The sequence below is a fragment of the Vombatus ursinus genome, unplaced genomic scaffold (assembly GCF_900497805.2).
Source record: "Vombatus ursinus unplaced genomic scaffold, bare-nosed wombat genome assembly UNPS02004423.1, whole genome shotgun sequence".
Classification (NCBI taxonomy): domain Eukaryota; kingdom Metazoa; phylum Chordata; class Mammalia; order Diprotodontia; family Vombatidae; genus Vombatus; species Vombatus ursinus.
The window spans coordinates 993444-1013145 of NW_020944201.1; the positions used below are offsets into that span (position 1 = coordinate 993444).

A 19702-nucleotide genomic window follows, 5' to 3' on the forward strand; every position below is an offset into this window, starting at 1 on the left:
GGAAATCGGGAGGGGAAGAAAGGAAGGAGGGAGCGGAAGGGAGGAGAGAAAGGAGAGGAGAGGAAAAGGAAAGGCCAGGAACAAGAGAAGGGAGGGGGAAGAAAGAAAGGAAGAAGAGATAAGAGAATGGGAGAGAGGGGAGGGAGGGGGGAAAGCAAGAGAGAGGAAGGAAAAGGGAGGGGGGGGAAGGGAAGGGAGGGAGGGGACAGAGAGGAGAGGGAGGAACATTATTGGGTTTCTATTATCGTCCAAATGCAGACCACTCCTCATCTACATATCCAGCCCCTGGGATCTCTCCCAGGCTCCAATCCCCCAACATCAATTATTTCCAATTGGATTTGGGGTATTTCACACTCGGGAGTCCAGAGCTGAACTCATTATCTCTCCCCTTCTCTCCTCCTAACTTTCCTATGTTTGTCTAGGGCACCACTATCCTCCCAGCTACCCAGATTCACTCTTTACCTCCCTCACTTTCCACATCCAATCAGTTGTTCAGGCCTGTTGTTTCTCCCTCATGTCTTTCATCCATCCTTTTCTCTCCACCCACTCAGCCGCCACTTCAGTTCAGGCCTTCTTCACCCCTTGACTCGACTCCTGCAATAGCCTTCTGACTGGTTCCCTACCTCTAATCTGTCCACATGGCTGCCAACATGACTTTCCCAAAACAATGGGGTCACCATGGGACCCCCCTATGCAGTCCAGAAGCTCCCTACACTTTCTCTCACCTCTACTATGAAATACAAACTCATCCATTTGGCATTTAAAACTCCCCACTATTTATTTGGCTGTAACGAAATCTTTCTAGGTCTATGATACACCAGTCCTTTTCAGTCAGTTCTCCCCAATAAGACCTAACTGGCCTCTGCTGTTCAGCTCCTCACCCACAACATTCCGTTCTGTGTCCTCACTTTTGCATTGGCTGCCCCTTGATACACTAGCTTGGATCGCCCTCCCTCCTCACCTGTGCCTCTCAGAATCCCCTAGTTTCCTTCAAAGCCTAATTCAAGTACCTCTTACTTGAAAGCCTTCTCACCCCGCCCCCCTTCCCTTAGGGCTTCCTCCTCAAAAACAAGCTTAAACTTCAGTGGCTTCAAACTGCACTGAGACTTTTGGGACACCCTGGGTTTATTTTGTATATGCTTATATGGGCACAAGTTGACTTTCCCCTATAAAATTTGATTTCTCTGAAGGCAGGGGCTGTTTGTTTTCTGTCTTAGATTCTCAGCATTACTAAATGCTTGTTGATTAGGGGAAAAGAAGATACGGGGAGGACAGGAAAAGAGGGAGAAGTGGGGGAGGAAGGAAGAAGCAAGGAGAGAGAAAAGGGGGAAGTAAGGAAAGGGGGAAAGGGGAAAGAGGAAAGGGAGGAGAGAGGAGAGAGGTAGCGAAGAAAGAAGAGGGGAATTAGAAGGGGGGAAAGAGGAAGACAAAGAGTGGAAGAGAGAAGTGAGGAGCCTGCCTACAGCGCCAAGGCCAGGGCTCATAGCCCCAGCAACAGCTAATGAGTTTCCTTGTGCCAGAAGAATCACAATTCAAGGTGGAGACAAATGGCAGAGGTGTGTGTGACTCTGTTTGTGTGTGTGTGTGTGTGTGTGTGTGTGTGTGTGTGTTTAATAACAGCTCATATCTCTATAGGGCAAGAAGGGTCACAGAACACTTCACCACCACCAGGCCACGATGTGGCGAGTACAACGGTTCTTGCAGATGAAGAAACAGGCTCTGGAGGGAGATGAAAGAAGTGCCCACGGAGTAAGTAAGCCGCAGGGCCGGGACTGGAACCCAAGCCACCCGTCTCCCAGGCGGGCCCACCAGCTGGGAGCAGGTGCCAATAATGACTTACACAACCGAAAGGGCAGAAAAGAAGCCCTCAGGATGTGCAGAATTTGGGAAAAGACAGAAAAGGGACAGGCACCTCCACTGAGTCAGCCAGTGGAGGAGGAGGGGGGAGGGGGGAGGAGGAAGAGGAGGAAGAGGAGGGAGGTACTCGAGGAGGGCCGGACCTCACCAGTGTTTCTATCCCGAGGGCTGGCTCGGGGCCAAACGGAGCCGGGCTCAGGCCAGGACACTGCTGCCCCTGAGCCGAGCCGCCCCAAGGCCAAGCTGGTCAGGCCCCGGCCCTTCCCCCACCTCCTGGCCCCCTCCCCCTCCCCCCGCAGCCCTTTGTCATCCCCAGCCCACCTTCCGGCAATTGTGACCTGAAGGGGCGGCCCCCAAGACGGCAGCCGCACTAGGAAACGGGCGTGCTAGGCAACCATCCTGGCCCCGCCCCGTCCCAACCCCCAGTACAGTTGGCCCAACCGCCCAGCAAGCAGCCGGCTCCTTCTCTGCCCCCGGCTCGGACCCGGCTCCAGCCCTGGCTCTGGCCTTGGCCACTCCAGCGCTCATCCCAGTGCCGCGCCTCCGATGAATGGGGCTCTCCTGGCGTCCCCATCTCGCCGGAGCTCTCACAGTCTCCAGACTCTCGGCTCGCGGGGCTGCCCAGCGCTCCTCGGCCCCTTCAGGGAGTTCTCGGACCTCGACCGTCAGGTCTTCGAGGAAGGAGCCACGGGGGGGAGAAACGTCTTCCCGTCATCCGGCCGCAGGCCCTAACGAGTCCTCCAGAGCCCGAAGTCAACGCTCCGACGGACGCAGAGACAGAGATCAAGAGAGAGGCCGGGAAAGAGACCGTGACCGTGACCGCGAGCGCGAGCGCGAGCGAGACCGACACCGTGACCGAATCCGAGACGAAGACTGGGAAAGAGAACGTGAGCGAGACAGAGACGGAGAGCGAGATCGTGACCGAGACCGAGGCCGAGAGTTAGGAACCGGAGACCGAGAACGCTCCGAGGCTGGAGCAAGTCATCGCCAGAGGTAACGATTCCCGCCCCCTCCAGTCCCGTCCCACCTCCCCCTGGGTTCCCGGGGCCCGGCTGTGGTGGGGCTGGGGCGGGGAGGATGGCCCCTTCGCCCTGCTCGGGGGCAGGGGGGTGGTTGGTGGGACTGCAGGGGTGTGTGTCTGAGGAAGATAGGGAACTCCCCCTTACAGAGGCTTCTGGCTCGGGCTGGACGGCAGGCTGTTGGATAGGTTATGGAGGGAGATTCCTGTTCAAAGACGGGGCGGACTAGGTGACACCAACGTCCCTCCCAGCTCAGACATTCTCTGAGATAATGTACTTGGGTCAGAGAGCTGTCTCCCAGTCCCTGGAGGCTACTCAGCGGAGTCTTGTCTAGGGGCTTTCCTCTCGGGTACTGCTGGGATTGCATAGCCTCCTGGGTCCCTTCCCTGGCCCTGGAAGGTTTCATCCCACCCCCTACCCCCGTCGCCCCAGCTCTCCCTCCAAGATACCCCTTTTGCCAATGGCTAGAGCTTTCCCTCGGGAAGCCAAAATGAATTTGACACTTCAGGGCAAAGCCTACTTTTTTTTTTGTCTGGGGTAAGGGGCAAGAACTTCGGGCGGGAGAGGCGGGGGACGGGAGGGTAAGAGCGAGGATAAGAAGACTGTCAGTCGCCACAGCCCGATAGGGTGGGGTGGGGGTTGTTAGTCGGCGGGCCAGCAAGCGGCTGCACGTGGAGAGTAGGTGAGTAGATGGTAAGTAGGAGTGTACAGTGGGAGCAAACGGTGAGTACAGAACTAGTAGGAGGGGTGTCGAGTAGCCCAGGTGGGAGCAGCCGTCCAGGAAAACTAGTGAGACTTGGCGTGCCTGTCGATTTGGGCTGGGCCAGAGAGACTTTGGGTCAGCGGGGCTGCTGTCTGGTCCTCTGCAGGAAGGACTTTTAGGGCATTTCGAGGCTCTCCCCCCAGAACCCGAAGAGAGGCCAGGTGTTCCCCCAAATATACATGGGAACGGTGGGAGCGGGAGCTTCGGAGAGATGTTGGGACATCCTCCGGCCTTCGAGCTAGGTTAAAGCCCCCTGATTTGGGGCCTTACTGTTTGGCCAAGGGGACAGGATGTTGGAGGCAGCGGAAAAATAGGATTTTTCCAGCCTGCAGTAGTGCCGGTCAGTTCCCACTCCTCCCCCCTCCCCATGATTTCTTCACCCCCCCATCCCCCCCACTGTGATTCCCTGCCCCCCACTGTGATCTCCCCCATAGTTGGAAAGGCTAGGTTTGACGTCTGAGGACCCTTGGTTCACCCTTCTGGGCTATGCAGGGCTTTGTTACAACAGTCCTTTGCTGTTACTTTGTGACCTCAGGCACATCCGGGCCAATCTCTGGGCTGCCACCCTTTTCCCCTCCAAGAGGAGTGAAGTTGAACTCAAAGGTCCCTGCCTTCTAAAGTTAATTCCAGCTTTGCTATGTTCTGTTCCCAATGTCCTTCTGACTCTAATGGTCTGGGTTCTGAAGCCCTCTGCCTGCTCCCCTACATTTTAGGACCAAAGAAGGGCTTAATGGCATTAGGGTTTTGATTTTTACCTCTCTGGGAGAGGGTTGAGTCAATTAGGAGACCCAGACCCCAAAAGGTCTCAAAGCTTCGGGGCTTCTGTGAAGACACAGGCCTGTGGGTGAGGCCACAAAATTGGGGAAAGGCATCTGGCCTCCTCGGTCTCCGTGGGGAAATCCTGTCCTGAAGGGGTGTTACCTCATTCCTGGATTAAGGAACGGATCCCTCTTTGGACTTCTCCCAAGGCCTTTCCTTCCAGGCAACCTGGTGGCAACACAGACCTCTGATGTCAGATTGACTCCCAGTCCAGGTTTCAATAGAAATCGAGATTTCTGAACTACCACTGGGCCCCACAGGCCAAAGCAAGTTGGGTGGGAAGAGCACAGACTTTAGAGTCCCAACACTTGGGTTTGGCTCACCCGATGCTACATCTAGGATAGAGTGCTGGAAGGGACCCCAAAGGCCTGCTAGTCCAGACTTCTCATTTTATAGAAAGGGAAATTGAGTCCCAGGGAGGGGAAGGGCCTTTTAAAAGGTCCTATTTAGGATCATAGATCTAGGCCTGCTAGTCCTACCTCTTCATCTTATTGAGAGGGAGACCGAGGCCAGGAAGGGAAATGATTTGTCCAGGGTCACAGAGGTAGGTGGAATTTAAACCCAGCCCCTCTGACTCCAGAGCCACTAGTACTATGTGGCTTCCATCCTAGGCCTCATTTACTAGTTGTATGACCATGGAGAACATTTTATGGGCAGTTTATTCAGTTTACTCAGTAAACTTTAAATTTTTCCTGGAGAAATGGGATCTATTTTGATGGTGTTGTAAGCATTTGTTGTTCACACTTTACAGATGTAGAAATTATGGTTCAGGAGAGGGGAGTGACTTGTCCAGGGTCCCACAGTCAATAACTGGCCGAACCCCACCCTATCCCAGGGCTCTAAAGAACCTTGGCCAAGGTGTTGTTGGATGGCAACTCTTGAGAGTCCCGTTCTGATTAGAGACCTATTAAGTCCTGGGTAACTGGGTTGGCTGACCTACTTTTTGAACCACCTTAACTGTTTCAATCAAGGCTTTGAGAAATGCCAGTCCCTCCCTCTCTGGGGACAAGAGTGGCTCTGGATTGAGAGCTTCCTGGTGGTTCCTAATTTCTTGGGGCAGGAATGTTGGAGTAGTTGACAGTAGCTGCCACTCCCAGTGGGGTTCTCGAGGAGACTGAGACTCCTTGAACTATACTTAAAGGATCCTAGATCTACAGCTGGAGGGCCGTCTAAGCTGATCTCATTTTACAGAGGAAGAAACTGAGGCCCAGGGAAGGGCCAGTATTTCCCCAACACACGCATATAAGGTCATATATCCAGAGTTCATCATTCCATTTCCAATCTCTTGTAGTGCCCAGCACACAGTTAGTACTTAATAAATGCTCCATGCCTTGGTTGGGGCTGTTCCTCATGCTTGAAGTATATGAGAGTAACCCAAGCCCTTCACCATCTCCACCATCTTCACCATCTCCCCATCCCCCTCAGCAGGCCTGTCTGAGGTAGAATGCACAAATGCTATTTGTCATCCCACACTTTCAGGACTGACGCTATTTGTGAGAATGAAGCCAAACCCTCATCTCTGCCACTAATTAGCAGTGTGACCTTGGGCAAGTCACATCTTCTTTTTGAGTCTCAGTTTTCCCTTCTCTGGAAACTGAGGCTCCAGTAGTCTGGCCACTTGGTGATAAATTCTTGGCCACAGTAACCAGAGAAAGAAGAAAAAATGCAACCCAGTCCTCAGTCAATTCACAAACGTTTATTAAGCGCCTACTGTGTGGGCCAGGCACTGTTGGGTGCTGGGGATACACAGCCAAAAGTGTGCTCTCAAAGAGCTGACATTAGAATGGGAGGAGAGGGAAATCATGGGTACCAATATAAGTGGAAACCTTGTAATTAGGACATTTTTTGTGACTCTATTCCCACCCCCTTGGGAGCGATGGAAAGCCTTCTAGGAGATGGCAGTTGGACTGAGCTTTGAAAGAAGCTAGACATTCTAAAAGACAGGAGAGAGTGAGGAACACATCGGGGCCAGCCGGTGCAAATGCTGAGGGGTAGCAAGCAGGCTGCTTTGGCTGGGTCCTAACTGGGGAGAGAAGGGGTGTCATATGTAATAGGCCTGCAAAAGTGGCCTGGAGCCAGATTGGGAAGGATTTTAAATGTCAAACACAAGAGATTGAACTGGTAGGGAGCAATTGACATTTCTTGAGCAAAATGGGGACCTAACGTTTTCTTAAGATGGGTGTATGTGCTTCTAGCAGTGTGTGGAGTAGAAGGTGGTTTTGGGGAACAGGAGAGCTAGTGATTTCCTCCTGGCTGGACTCCACCCTCTTGTGGGTGGGGCCCCAGGCTCCCAACTCCTCCCTTCAGGTGGAACTCCAGCCCTCCCCCCTCTCCCTCACTTCTACTGGCTTTAGTTGTGCCTCAGTTTCTTTTCCCCTCAATGCACTTATTCTTTCTCTGCTTTGAGGAACTTTAGTTACTAAACATTAAGCAATAAAATCTCTTTTTTATCTAGTTCTAAGACACACCCCTCCCTTTGTTGGGAATGTGCTCAGCAATTAGGAAAATGTCTCTCTCCCCCTCTTTCCCATTCCCTCTCCTCCACCCCACCCCCAGCTCTGTGTCTCTCTCTCTCTCCTCTTTCTCTAATCTCTCTCTCACTCTCCCTCCCTCCTTCTCCCTCCCTGTTTCTGTCTCTGTCTTGTCTCTCTCCCTCCCTTCTTCCCCTTTTCCTCCTTCCTCCAGCCCCCTTCCTCTTTTTCCCTCCCTTTTCTCTCCCTCTCTCTTTTCCTCTCTCTCCTCTCTTTTCCTCTTCTCTCTCTCTGTCTCTCTCTCCCTCCCTTCCTCTCTCCTTCCTTCCTCCTCTCCTCTCCTCTCTCTCTCTGTCACACACACACACACACACACACACACACACACACACACACACTCTGCTTCCCATTCGTCCCTCCCCCTTAGCACTATTTGGTACCTCCCCCAAAAAAGGTATACACACAAATCTATACAGTAATAATGACCATGTGGTTTTAGAGAGACCAGTTCTTTTAAAAGAAGTGACAAAATAGAATGCAGACTCTAAATGAAGGAGGACTGGTGGAACATTCATTTTCCCCGGGGTGGGGGGGGCAGGGAGGGGAGTGCAGATGGAATTATGAGATTCCTTTGGGTTCCATCATCCCTTGGATAACTCCTCACTGAGGCTGGCTGCTCTAGCCCCATCACCCAGTCAGGTGCTATGCAAGACAGCAGTCTCTTGTGTCCTCACATCCCCTAGGATGATGGCTGAAGACTCTTGGGGCCAGGGATGGGGAAGGGGGCTTCTACTTCTCTGACTGAGTGGCTTTGCTCTCCTCTCCTGTATTTTGGTCCTGAAGCTTTTCTTTACCGCACCTAACCTCCTTTCCTCAACAGACTTGATCATGCATCCTGGCCAGGAGGGTGACCATTCACTGGCCATTCCTTGAGTGAAAACACACAGAGGGAAGGAGGGAGCTGCGGGAGGGGGAGGGAGACAGAAAGAAAAGCAGAGAGATAGAGGAGGGAGAGAGAGAGACAGTCATAGAGAGAAACAGAGAGGAGGAGGGAGATGGGGAAGGGAGAGAGAGAGAGAAAGGCAGAGAGACAGAGGAGGGAGAGAGACAAAGACAGATAGAAACAGGAAGAGGGAGATGGGGAGGGGAGAGAAACAGACATACACAGAGGAAAGCAGAGACAGAGACGGAGAGGGGAGGGGGGAGACAGAAAGAGAGGCAGAGAGAGACAGAAGAGAGGAGAGACATAGGGGTGAGAGAGACAGAGAAAGAAAAGGAGACAGAGGCAGAGAGACAGACATAAGAGGGAAGAGACAGACAGAGTGAGGGAGGGATATGGGGAGGAGGCAGAGAGAGACAGACAGACACAGAGATGGAGACAGAGATGGGGAGGGGGAGAGAGAAAGAGAGGCAGAAACAGTCAAAGAGGAGGGGAAAGAGAGAGGGAGATGGGAAGGGGTGAGCAAGAGATGGAAAGAAAAGCAGAGACGCAGAGGAGGGGAGAAGAAAGAGACAGAGAGAGAGACAGAGAGAGAGAAACAGAGAGACAGAGAGAGAGAGACAGAGAAACAGACAGAGAAAAACAGGAAGAGAGATAGGGAAACAGGGAGAGAGGGGGGAAAAGGGAAAGAGAAAGACAGAGGGGAGAATCGAAAGGGGGGAGATAGGCAGAGCCAGGAGACGAAAGAGACAGAGGAAGAGAGAAAGAGTCAGAGATGGGCACAGAGGAGGGTGAGAAGCTAGGGAGAAAGAGAGAAGTGAGAGGAAAAGAGAGACAGAAGGGAGGAAGATGAGGAGGAGGGAAAGAGAAGCAGAGAGACAGAAGAGGAGAGAGAGAGACTCAGAGAGGGAGAGAGACTCAGGGAGAGAGGGAGAGAGCAGAAGACACAGAGAGAGGTAGAGAAATAGGGAGAGGGGAGAAAAAGATAAAAAGAAAGGTGGAGAGATAGAGACAGGAAGGAAGACAGACAAACAGGAAGGAAGATGGGAAGAGGAAGAGAGAGGCACAGAGGAGGAGAGGGAGGGAGAGAGGGAGGGAGGGAATTAGAGAGGGGACAGAGAGAGACAGACAGAGTGAGAGAGAGACAGAGATGGAAAGAGTTAGAGAGAAGCAGAGGAACAGAAAAAGAGGCAGGAACACAGAGAGAGACAGGTATAGACAGGGAAAGAGTGACAGAGAAAGGAAAAGAGAGGGGGCAAGAGAGTAATGAAACAAAGAGGGAGGGAGGAGGAGACAGAGACAGAAGAGGGCAAAGATAGAGATAGAAAGAGAGACTGGAAAGGAGATAGGGAGACAGAAAGAGGGACAATGAGACAGACAGAGGAGGAGAGAGAGAGAGAGACAGAAAAGGAGAGAAACAGATACAGAGGAGAGGAAAGACAGATGAAAAGAGGGAAGGGGAGAGATACTGAGAAAAGAGGAGAGAGTCAGTGAGAGACAGAAAGAAAAGAGAGGGAAAGGGAGACAGGGAGAGATGGAAATACTGACAGATTCAGAGAGAGACCGGGAAAGAGGAATGATGATAGACCAAGACAGAGAAGGGGAAAGAAAGAAAAGGAGAAAGACAGATGAGGAGGTGAGAGAGAGACAAAGACAGTGAGATGAGAAGCAGAGACAGAAGGTAAGACAGAGGAAGAGAAAGAGACAAAGAAAGAAGGAAGTTCAGAGAGATAAGGAGTGGGGGAGAAAGACATCAGAGAGACAAAGAAGAGGGGAAAGAGACACACAGAGAGACAGAGAAAGATGGACAAAGGCACAGACAGAGAGAAAGATTGGAGTGGGAGATGGAGAGAGGGGAGAGACATAAAGAGAGGAGGGGAAAGTGAGAAAGACAGAAGTGAAAAACAGGGGAGGGGGGGGAGAGAGAGAGAGAGAGAAACAGACAGATAGGCATGGGGTGGGAGGGTGGGGAGAGAGACACATAGAAAGACAGAGACAAAGAGTCATGGATGGGGAGAGGAGAGAGACAGTACTAGAGACAGATAAGAGAAAGAGGGAGGGGGAGAGATGGGGGATGCAGATGAGGAGGGGGAGAGAAGTTAACACGGGAGGGGAGGGGGGAAGGAAGATGGTAGAGAGACAGAAAAGAGAAAGGAGGGAGACAAAGAGAAGCAGAGTGATAGAAAAGCAAAGAGACAGAAACAGAGAAAGAAAGAAAGAGTAACAGAGAGACAAGGAGATACAGGGGAGAAGATGGAGAGGTGGGAGAGACAGGCAGACAGAGAAGGGGAGCCAGAGAGACAAGGACAGAGAAAGACAGGGAAATGGGGAGAGAGACAGAAAGACAGACAGACATGGAGGAAAGAGGAAAGAGATGGGGAGGGGGGAGAGAAGCAGAGAGAGAAAAAAAAAGATAGAGGAGAGGCAGACAGGAGAAAGACAGAGACAGAGACACACCCAGAGACAGAGGGATGAAAGACACAGAGAAAAGTGGGAGGGAAAGGGAGATAGAAGGAGGAACATAGGGAGAGATGAAAGACAAAGAGGCAGAGACAGGAACAGGAGGAGAGAGACTGGGGGGTAGGGAAATGGGGAGGAAGGAGAGAAACAGAAGGACGGAGAAATAGAAGAGATACAGAGACAAGGAGGGAAATGGAGGAGAGAGAGGCAGAGAGACATAGAAGAGAGAGAGACAAAGGTAGAGAGAAAGAGGGAGACAGAAAGAGACAGAGACAAACACATGCAGGGACACAGAGAATGAGAGAGAAGGGGAAAGAGAGAGTAAGAAACAGGCAGAGACACTGAGGAATGGAGGGAGCTAGGCAGAGACAGAAGAGAGGCAGAGAGACAGACAAAGGAAGGGAGAGACAGAGAAAGGCTGCCCGACCGCCCAACTAGGGTTGTATAGAGAGAGCAGGGGGTCCTCTGTGGTGCTTTATTTTCACAGTGATGGGGCCAGAGGGTACTAAGAATAACCATTCTTTGATAGAGCTCGGGGCGCTGGGAGAGGGCTCAGTCTGTGACTTCTCTGGAAGGGCGAACCCCAGGGGAGGAGACTTGCTCTGCCCAAGCTGGTCAGCACCGAGTCTTAGAATGGTGCCTGGAGTGCTGAGCACTGAAGTCACTTGCCCAGGGTCCCCCGGCCAGGAGGGGTCAGAGGCAGGATGGGACCTCAGGTCTTCCCAACTCCCAGGGCAGCTGTCGCATCTGTTGCTCACTCCATGATGCCCCTCATGGAGTTTTTAGACAGCATCTAAATATTCTATATCCAAGTTACCAATAATCTTGTAATTGCTCAATCAGCTGTCCCCCTGTAGTCATGTAGCAATAGATCTGTATTTGGCCCTGTTGATCCCTTTCCTTTTCTCCTGTATACTTTCTCCCATCTGGATTTTTGTGGCATTTCTCTCTCCTGGTTCCCTCCTACCTGTCTAACCCATCCTTCTCAGTCTCCTTTGTTGGACTCCATTTTTACCACACCCCTAACTGTCTGGTCTCCAAGACTCTTTTCCATTTACTCTCTCTATACATTCTGTTTTCCTCTTTCCTTGCCTCCTTGCCTCCCTGCCTCTTTGCCTCTCTCCTCTCTGACTCCCTTTCTCTTTTCTGTCTCTGTTTCCCCCCTTCCTCTCTCTTTACCCCCATCTCTCTCTCTCCTATTTCTCTCCCTCTGTCTCCCCTCTGTCTCTCAAACTTAGTCTCTATCTCCCTCTCACATTTCTTTCCCCCTCCATCCTCTCTCTTCTTTCTCTCCCTCCCACCTTCCCTCTCCTCCTCTTTCTGCCTCCCTTCCTCCTCTCTTTCTTCCTTTCTCCTCTTCTGTCTGTCTCTGTCTCTCTCTCTCCCCTTCCTCCTCTTCTCAATCTCCTTTTTTTCTGCTTCTGTTTCCCTAATTCTCTCTCTGAGTTTCTCTCTCTGTCTGTGTTTGTCTATCTCTGTCCCATTTCTCTCTCCCCCTTCCACCCTTTCCCATTCTATATCTACCTCCCCCTCTTTGTCTCTCTCTCTTTCTCCCTCTGTGTGTCTCTCTCCCTCTTTGTCTGTCTGTGTCTTTGTCTCTATCTCTCTCCCCCTCCCTTCCTCCTCTCTGTCTCTCATCTTTCTCATCTCTTTCCTGCCTTCCACTTTCTGTCTTCCTTTTTCTCATTCTCTCTTTCCCTCTCTTCCTATATCTCCCCATTCACCTTGCTCCTCTCTCCTTCTTTCTCTCCCTCTCTCTTTTCCTCCCTCTCTCTTCTCCCTCATCCATCCCTCTTCCTCTGTCTCTCTGTCTCTCTGCTTTATCTCTCCTTCCTCCTCTCCCTTCTATCTCTCCCTCCCTTCTTCTTTTTCATCCTCCTGCCTTCCTCTCTCCACCCTGTCTCTTTCTTTCTCTCCTGTCTCTCTCCTTTCCTCTCTCCTTTTCTCCTCTCTATCCTTCCCTCTGTCTCTATCTCTCCCTCTCTCTTGACTCATATCCTCCCTCCTTCCCTATCTCTGTCTCTCCCTTCCTTCCCTCTCTTCCCCTTTCTTTCTACTCTTTCTTCTTTCTCTCTCCCTTCCTCCCCTCTATCTTTTTCTTTCTCACTTTCTCTTTCCCTCCCTTTTCTCTCCTCTCATCTTTCTCTATCTCTTCTTCTCTCCCTCCCTCTCTTTCTTCCTCCTCTCTCCCTTTCCCCCTCTCTTTCATTTTCCCCCCTCCCTCTATGTCTCTCTTTCCCCCTCACCTCTCTCTTTCCTCTCTATCTTTCCTCTTTATCTTTCCCTCTCTCCCACTCTCCCCCCTCCCTCCTTCTCCCTATCTCTCTGTCTCTCTCCTTCCTCTCTCCACTTCTACTCTCTCTTCTCTCTCTCCCTCTCTATCTGTATCCCTGTCTTCCTCTTTCTTCCTCTTTTCCCCCTCCCTCTTTCTCTACCTCTTTTTTCTCCCTCCATCTCTGTTTCCCTTTCTTTCTCTCTTTCTCCCCCCTCCCCCTCTCATTTCCCTCTCCTCTCTTTTCCTTCCTCCTTCTCTTTCTTTCTCCTCTTTTCCTCTCTTTTCTCCTCTTCTCTCTCTGTCCCTCTTTCTCTCTTTCTGTCTCTCACTCATCTCTCTCCCTTTTATCTTTTCCTTCTTCTCCCTCCTCCCTTCATCTCTTTCTTCTCTCTCCCCCCCTTCTCTCTCCCTCTCTTCCACTGTCCCTTCTCTCTCCCTCTCCCTCCCCTCCCTCTCACCCCATCAACTCCCAAGGCTAGATCCTGGCTCAGACTCTCCCCTGAGCATCAGTTCCACAACCCAGTTTCCTGCTGCATGTTTCAAACTGGCCTTCACTGAGGTCCTCAAACAGGGCTCTGCTTCTCCCCTCACTGTGCCTTGCCGTGGCTTCTGCCATACCTGGAATGCCTTCCCTCCTCTTTTCCTCCTCAGAGCCCTTTTCTTCCTTTACAATGCAGCTGAAGCAATATTTTCTGCTGGAAGCCTTTCCTGATCCCCTCATCTGTCTGGGCACTCCTTCCCAAAGTGTGTTTTACTTAACTATTTTGTATTCATTCATAACCATTTCCTTTAGATTCATGCTGCAAGATAAACTATGAAAGCTCAAAACTGCACTAAGACTTTTGGGACACAGTATATATCCCCTATTCAAATGTAAGCTTGTAAGTAGGGATTGTTTTATTCTCTCTAAGTATATCTTCAGTGCCTGGCACAGTGCCAGGCACATAGTAGGTGCTTGATAAATGCTTATTGATTGAATGAATCCAGAAGACAAAAGGTAGCTGTAGCTATAAATGAAAGATGTCTCCCAGGTTATCTGGGGAGAGACAAAGATGTTGGCCCAGTTGGTTTTGTCATGTATCCAAAGAACCCATCTGGAAAGATCCTTTTATGCTCAGTTGACTGTCTCTCGTTGCAGTGTCCATACCAAGTATTGACCAAGAAATCATCATGAAAAGAAGTGAATCTTATGTATCAACAGCAGTTGCCAATGGTGAAGATGTAGAGAAATGCTTCAGGGAACTCAGTGAAGCCCTCCTAGTAAAGTCAACATATACTTAGAGCATGGTTGGGGAACCCTCGGCCTCAAGGCCATGTGTGGCCCACTAGGTCCTCAAGTGCGGCCCCATCAGTCAAAGACTGAATCCAAACTGCACAGAACAAATCTCTTTAATAAAAGGACTTCTATAAAACTTAGATTCAGTCAAAAGGCCGCACCCGAGGACCTAGAAGGCCACATATGGCCTTGAGGCCGCAGGATCCCCACCCTTGACTTAGATACCTGGTGATTTTGGTGCAAAGATGGGCATAGGGGAAAGATGCCCCTCCCCCCCCAAAAAGAAAGGGGAAAAATAGGGATCAGGAATAAGAAAGACCGAAGGCTTGTAGACTACAAAGCAGCCTCACACCCATGCATCATGAATACTTATTTTGAAGGAAGGAAACAAGCATTTAGTACATGCCAACTATGTGTCAGGTCCTTACAATTATTACCTCATTTTATCCTTATAACAACCCTGGGAAGTGAGTGCTGTTATGATCCCCATTTTACAGATGAGCAATTTGAGGCACACTGAGGTTAGGTGATTTGTCCAGGGTCACACAGCTAGTAAGTATCTGAGCCACATTTGAACTCAAGTCTTCCTGACTCCAGGCCTAGCGCTCTGTGCACTGTGAAAAGAATTGGAAAACGTAAACATAGAACGGCCAACATGGAATGATAACATCACAAAAAAATAAAATTGACTTATTCATGTTAGAGCCATTCCTGAGTCAGCGGGCTGTGTAAAGTTGGACCAAGAACTTGTTAGCACAAAGCTTGAAATTAATACAGAGTTAGAAGGATAAAAATGAAAATTATGATGGACAATTGAAACAACTCCTACCTGACCTAGTTAAACTATCTAAATTGATTATTATCCTCATAAAATGGGGCTAATAATAGCACCCACCTCCCAGGATTGTTGTGTGGGTAAAATTATATATACATGCATGCGCGTGCATATACATACATGTATACATGTCTGTGCACACACGTGTGTATATGTACTGCATAACATGTACAACCTATGTGTGCATACACATATGTACTTGTTTATATGTGCATGTATATAAATGTATATGTATACATATGTTTATATACACATGTATATATAAATGTGTTGTGTATGTGTATACATGCATAAATGTCTTAGTGTCATTTTAAATTTTAATAGCTTAAAATTGCACTAAGCCTTTTGGGATAATCCAATATCTATGTCTGTATATATATACACACATTTAAGTACAATGCTTTGAAAACCACATGGGTAGGGAACCTGTGGCCTCGAGGCCACGTGTGGCCTTCTAGGTCCACAGGTGTGGCCTTTTGACTGAGTCCAAGTTTTACAGAACAAATCCTTTTATCAAGGGGATGTGTTCTGTGAAGTCTGGATTCAGTCAAAGGGCCCCACTTGAGGACCTAGAGGGGATTTGTTCTGTGAAGTCTGGTTTCAGTCAAAGGGCCCCACTTGAGGACCTAGAGGGCCACATGTGGCCTGAGGCCCCAGGTGGGCTAGACCCAGTGTGAGGACAGTGCAGAATAAATAAATGGTCGAGGGATCTGAGGCAGGGGAAGATAGCAAAGGTGAGAAAAGAAACTTGGGACTTGTTGGCACCAAGTAAAGACAATTGAGAGAACATCTATGTCTCCCAGCCTATACATCTGCTTTTCCATTTGTAGAAACAGGCAAGCTTTCCCAAGTGATCACTTCAGAAGAGACCATGTCTTTACAATCACACAATTGTCTGAACGATGTTGTAGGGACTAAAAGATCCTGCTATGGTTCTTAGAACTTTGGTGATCATCAGAAGCAGCTGATTTGCCCTCTAGGAACATCTGTGCATTTGTCAAAATTATACGCAGCTCCTTTTTCAGTAACCCTCTGGTTATATGTGGTTACAATTGCTTATAATAGACAAGAAGGGGCTTTTTACTGATGTTAGAATCATTCCTGAATCATTGCTTTGAATATAATCAGATTAATGGGAGGGAAGGAAATGAGCATTTATTAAGTGCCTACTGTGTGCCAGGAGCTATGTCAAACATTTTACTAATAGGATCTCGTTTGATCCTCACCACTATCCTGAGAGGTAGGTGCTAGTATTAACCCCATTTTACAGATGAGGTATAGCAGGTGAGGTATAAGACAGAGAGATAGACACTCACCAGAGGTGTTTGCCATTAGCCTTCAGCGCTGAGTCCTAGGTGAAGAGGGAGCCCCTGCAGGTGGTAAAGCCCTCCTCATGCTCCTGTTTGCAGGTGACATTGTGCTGGTTGCCTCAAGCCCCAGAAGGCTCCAGAGGCTCCTGGATGAGGTCCATAACCACAGCCAAGTTTGTCCTAACTACACAGTAGCAACCAAGGGAATAAAGAGTACCTGCTGCCCAGATTGGCTCATGGTTGACCTCTAGGACGCAGCCATCGGGATATCTAACTCAGATTCCACAAATAGGCCATGAGTTGGGCCCAGAACTGAATAAATAGGAAGAGGAAAATGGCCTTTGGGAAATGGCCAAGTTCTTTTAACAATCCCGAGCTTTTCCCCCAAATAAAGAGCCATCTTTCTAGTACCACTATTCTCAAGATAGTATTTGGTTGTGAGTAATGGAACAAGACAGTCTCCAAAGAAGCAAAAGGAAATTTCACTGAGAGGGCAAAGAGGCACTTGGCAGCGTGGGCAGGCTATATAACACATTACCAACAAGGAACCACAAAGAGAACCAGAGGAAAGGATGTCACCAAAGAAGCTGGGCTGGTAGCCAGGGTGAAATTGAGGAAGATGCCCAGTATGGATGCCCCAGGGGAGAACTGGGAGGACATAGACAGGATGGACAGACAGGGATTCACTGTGTGACCCTGGGCAAGTCACTTAACCCCAATTGCCTCACCAAAAAAAGAAAAGAAAAGACTGATCCATCTGCCTCCCTCTGAGTCAAGAGAGGGAGTTAAGGTGTAACTGACTTCTGAGGCCTTTTCCAACTTGAATGTTCTGAAGTCCCTTCCAGTTTTGATATTCTATGATTCTGGTAGCTTCAGCAAGGCCTTTACTTCTGTCTCCCATCCTCCCCCCCCCCCCCCCATCATGTCCACAACATCTGTTTTTTCAGCACTCCTGTCCTGTTACTTTAGCCTGCTGTTCTCAGCTACTGGTACAAGGAGAAAAAGTAGTCTAATTTGTACTTAGATGTAAATGATTGATAGTCCCTGAGATACTGTCCCCCCACAACCTTCCCAGAGATAAAATGTAACTTAGAGCGAGAGGGAGAGCCAACCATTTGTTCTGAGCGAGCCAGCTCTCCTTATGGGGCATCAGTGGCGATGGCCTGGGCCTTGCTCTGCCTAGGTCACCGAGATTCGAGGAGAACTAATTTTGTATTTCCCCACCCCCTGTCCCCCCATCTTCAGGGGCCCAGGCTTGAGAGGAGCTGAATGATGTGTAGCCAGGGGCAGGGGCTTAAGTCTCCCAGCCTGTCTGGACAGGCTTCTAACTGAAGCTAGGCAGGCAGAAAGCAAGGCCTTCTCCCATTGTTCTGCGGGCCTTTTAGGGTTGGGAGAGAATGAAGGGGATGGGTGGGACCCAGGGTCCTGGGGTCTCAGATCTTCTGAAGGAATTGGAGGGAAGAATCATTTTCTGTTCTGTTGGGGGCCAGGTGTGAGGGGGCTGTATAACATGAATGCCGCCATCTTCCTAACTCCCATGGCCCAGTGGCCCATACAGGCCTCTGGTCTTCACAGTTGGGTTTGCTCCTTACTCCCACCCCAGCCAGAGCTCTTATTTCCCTCATTTCTCTGCTCAGACAGGTGGAAAGCATTAGATTAACTGAATTCCCAGCGGCCCCAGCCCCCCAATCCTCCAAGGGAACAGCTTGTGGCCCTCACTGACCTTGATCTTACAAGCACGCTCAACTTGCAGCCCCACAGGGGAATGGCTTTCCTAGAACAATACAGTTCATTGCTACCAATATCTCTCAGGTGCTTTCTAAGGCACTGTGCTAGGCACTAGGGATGTAGAGACGATGACTACTCAGGCCCTGCACTCAGACAGCTTAGCTCTAGGAAAGGGATATAGTACAGTGTGGAAGTGGGGGTGGGGGAGTGAAGGGGGGAAGTACCTCTAACGTTTTCTGATTCAGGCATTTAGCAAGTGTCTACTGTGAGCTATGTTCTCTGGATGCACATACAAAAGTGAGATAGTCTCTGCCCTCAAGGAGCTTACATTCTACTTGGGGGAGGGGGGATACAGCATGTTCACAAGTAAGTACATATAGGAGATACACACAGTGTTCCAAAAGTCGTTGGCTTTAATAGCTTAAAAAATTCAGAGTTTTGGCTTATCCTGTATAGAGATATCAGGTGTGCTCTCTCTCTCTCTGTCCCTCCAGTCCAGCCTTCAATCTACCTGTCTCTGTCTGTCTCTGTTTCTTTGTCTCTGTCTCTGTCTCTCTCTCTGTGTCTCTTCTGTCCAGCCTCTTTAATCTACCCCTCTCTCTGTCTGTCTCTCTCTCTGTCTGTCTCTCTCTCTGTCTCTATCTTTCTCTGTCTGTCCTGTTCAGCCTCTTTTATCTACCCCTCTCTCTGTCTGTCTCTGTCTCTGTCTCTGTCTCTCTCTCTCTCTCTCTCCCATCCAGCCTCTTCAATCTACCTGTCTCTGTCTGTCTGTCTCTTTGTCTCTGTCTCAGTCTCTCTCTCTCTCTCTCTGTGTCTCTCCTGTCCAGCCTCTTTCATCTACTCCTCTCTCTGTCTGTCTCTCTGTCTCTCTGTCTGTCTCTATCTTTCTCTGTCTCTCCTGTCCAGCCTCTTTCATCTACCCCTCTCTCTGTCTGTCTCTCTCTGTCTCTATCTCTCTCTGTCTTTCCTGTTCAGCCTCTTTCATCTGTCCCTCTCTCTGTCTGTCTCTGTCTCCATCTCTCTCTGTGTCTCTCCTGTCCAGCCTCTTCAATCTACCTGTCTCTGTCTGTCTGTGTCTTTGTCTCTGTCTCTGTCTGTCTCTCTCTCTCTGTCTCTCCTGTCCAGCCTCTTCAATCTACCTGTCTCTGTCTCTCTTTGTCTCTGTCTCTGTGTCTCTCCTATCCAGCCTCTTTCATCTAGCCCTCTCTCTGTCTGTCTGTCTCTGTGTCTATCTCTCTGTCTCTATCTTTCTTTGTCTCTCCTGTTCAGCCTCTTTCATCTACCCCTCTCTCTGTCTGTCTGTCCCTGTCTGTCCTCTGTCTTTCTGTTGTCTAGCCTATCTAGCATCTTTCATCTATCTCTCTGTTTCTCTAAAGGAAATAGCCAGTGATTGGGGAGTGATACTGACAAGTTGGGGAATCAGGAAAGGCTTCCTGAAGGAGGTGGTATCTGAGCTGAGCTGTGAAGGGAGCTCAGGGTTCTAAGAGGCAGAGGTGAGGAAGGAAAGGATTCTAAGTGTGGGGCACAACCTGGGCTAGGGCCTGGAGGCTGGAGATGGCATGTCTTCTATAGGGAACAGCAAGTGTGAAGGACACTTTGTCTGGAGTTGTGACACCAGCCTGGAAACAGGCCAGAGATCAATTGTGAAGGGCTTATATAGTGCCAAAGAGGAGTTTAAATGAATGTGTAAGTCCTAAGGACGCAGGAGCCACTGATGCTTTCTGAGCAGGTGAGTGCTGTGATCAGCCCTTTCCTTTGGGAAGGTCACTTTGCCTGGTGGAGGATGGATTAGGTTGTTTCTCTGCTCCCTCCAGCTGCCTTCAGAGGCAGCTGAGTTGGTCCACCCTGGTCTCTCCACACTGGCCTCCTGCTTCTCGTAACCCTACAATCACAAAATGTCAGAGCTAAAAGGACCTTTGGAGACCGTCTGGTCCAACCACCTCCTTTTA

General features: G+C 49.8%; 1 protein-coding gene across 3 annotated transcripts in view; it reads left to right on the plus strand.

Annotated features, from left to right (window-relative positions):
* Nucleotides 1–2307: 2307 nt before the first annotated feature.
* ARHGEF9 (Cdc42 guanine nucleotide exchange factor 9) overlaps nt 2308–19702 on the plus strand; it is a 277350-nt gene continuing 259955 nt past the window's right edge. For 2 of the 3 annotated variants that reach the window (XM_027836028.1, XM_027836022.1), the window contains exon 1: nt 2308–2850. The gene's annotated coding sequence lies outside the window, so the exon portion shown is untranslated. The remainder of the gene's footprint in view (nt 2851–19702) is intronic. The other variant, XM_027836035.1, reaches the window with a different exon arrangement.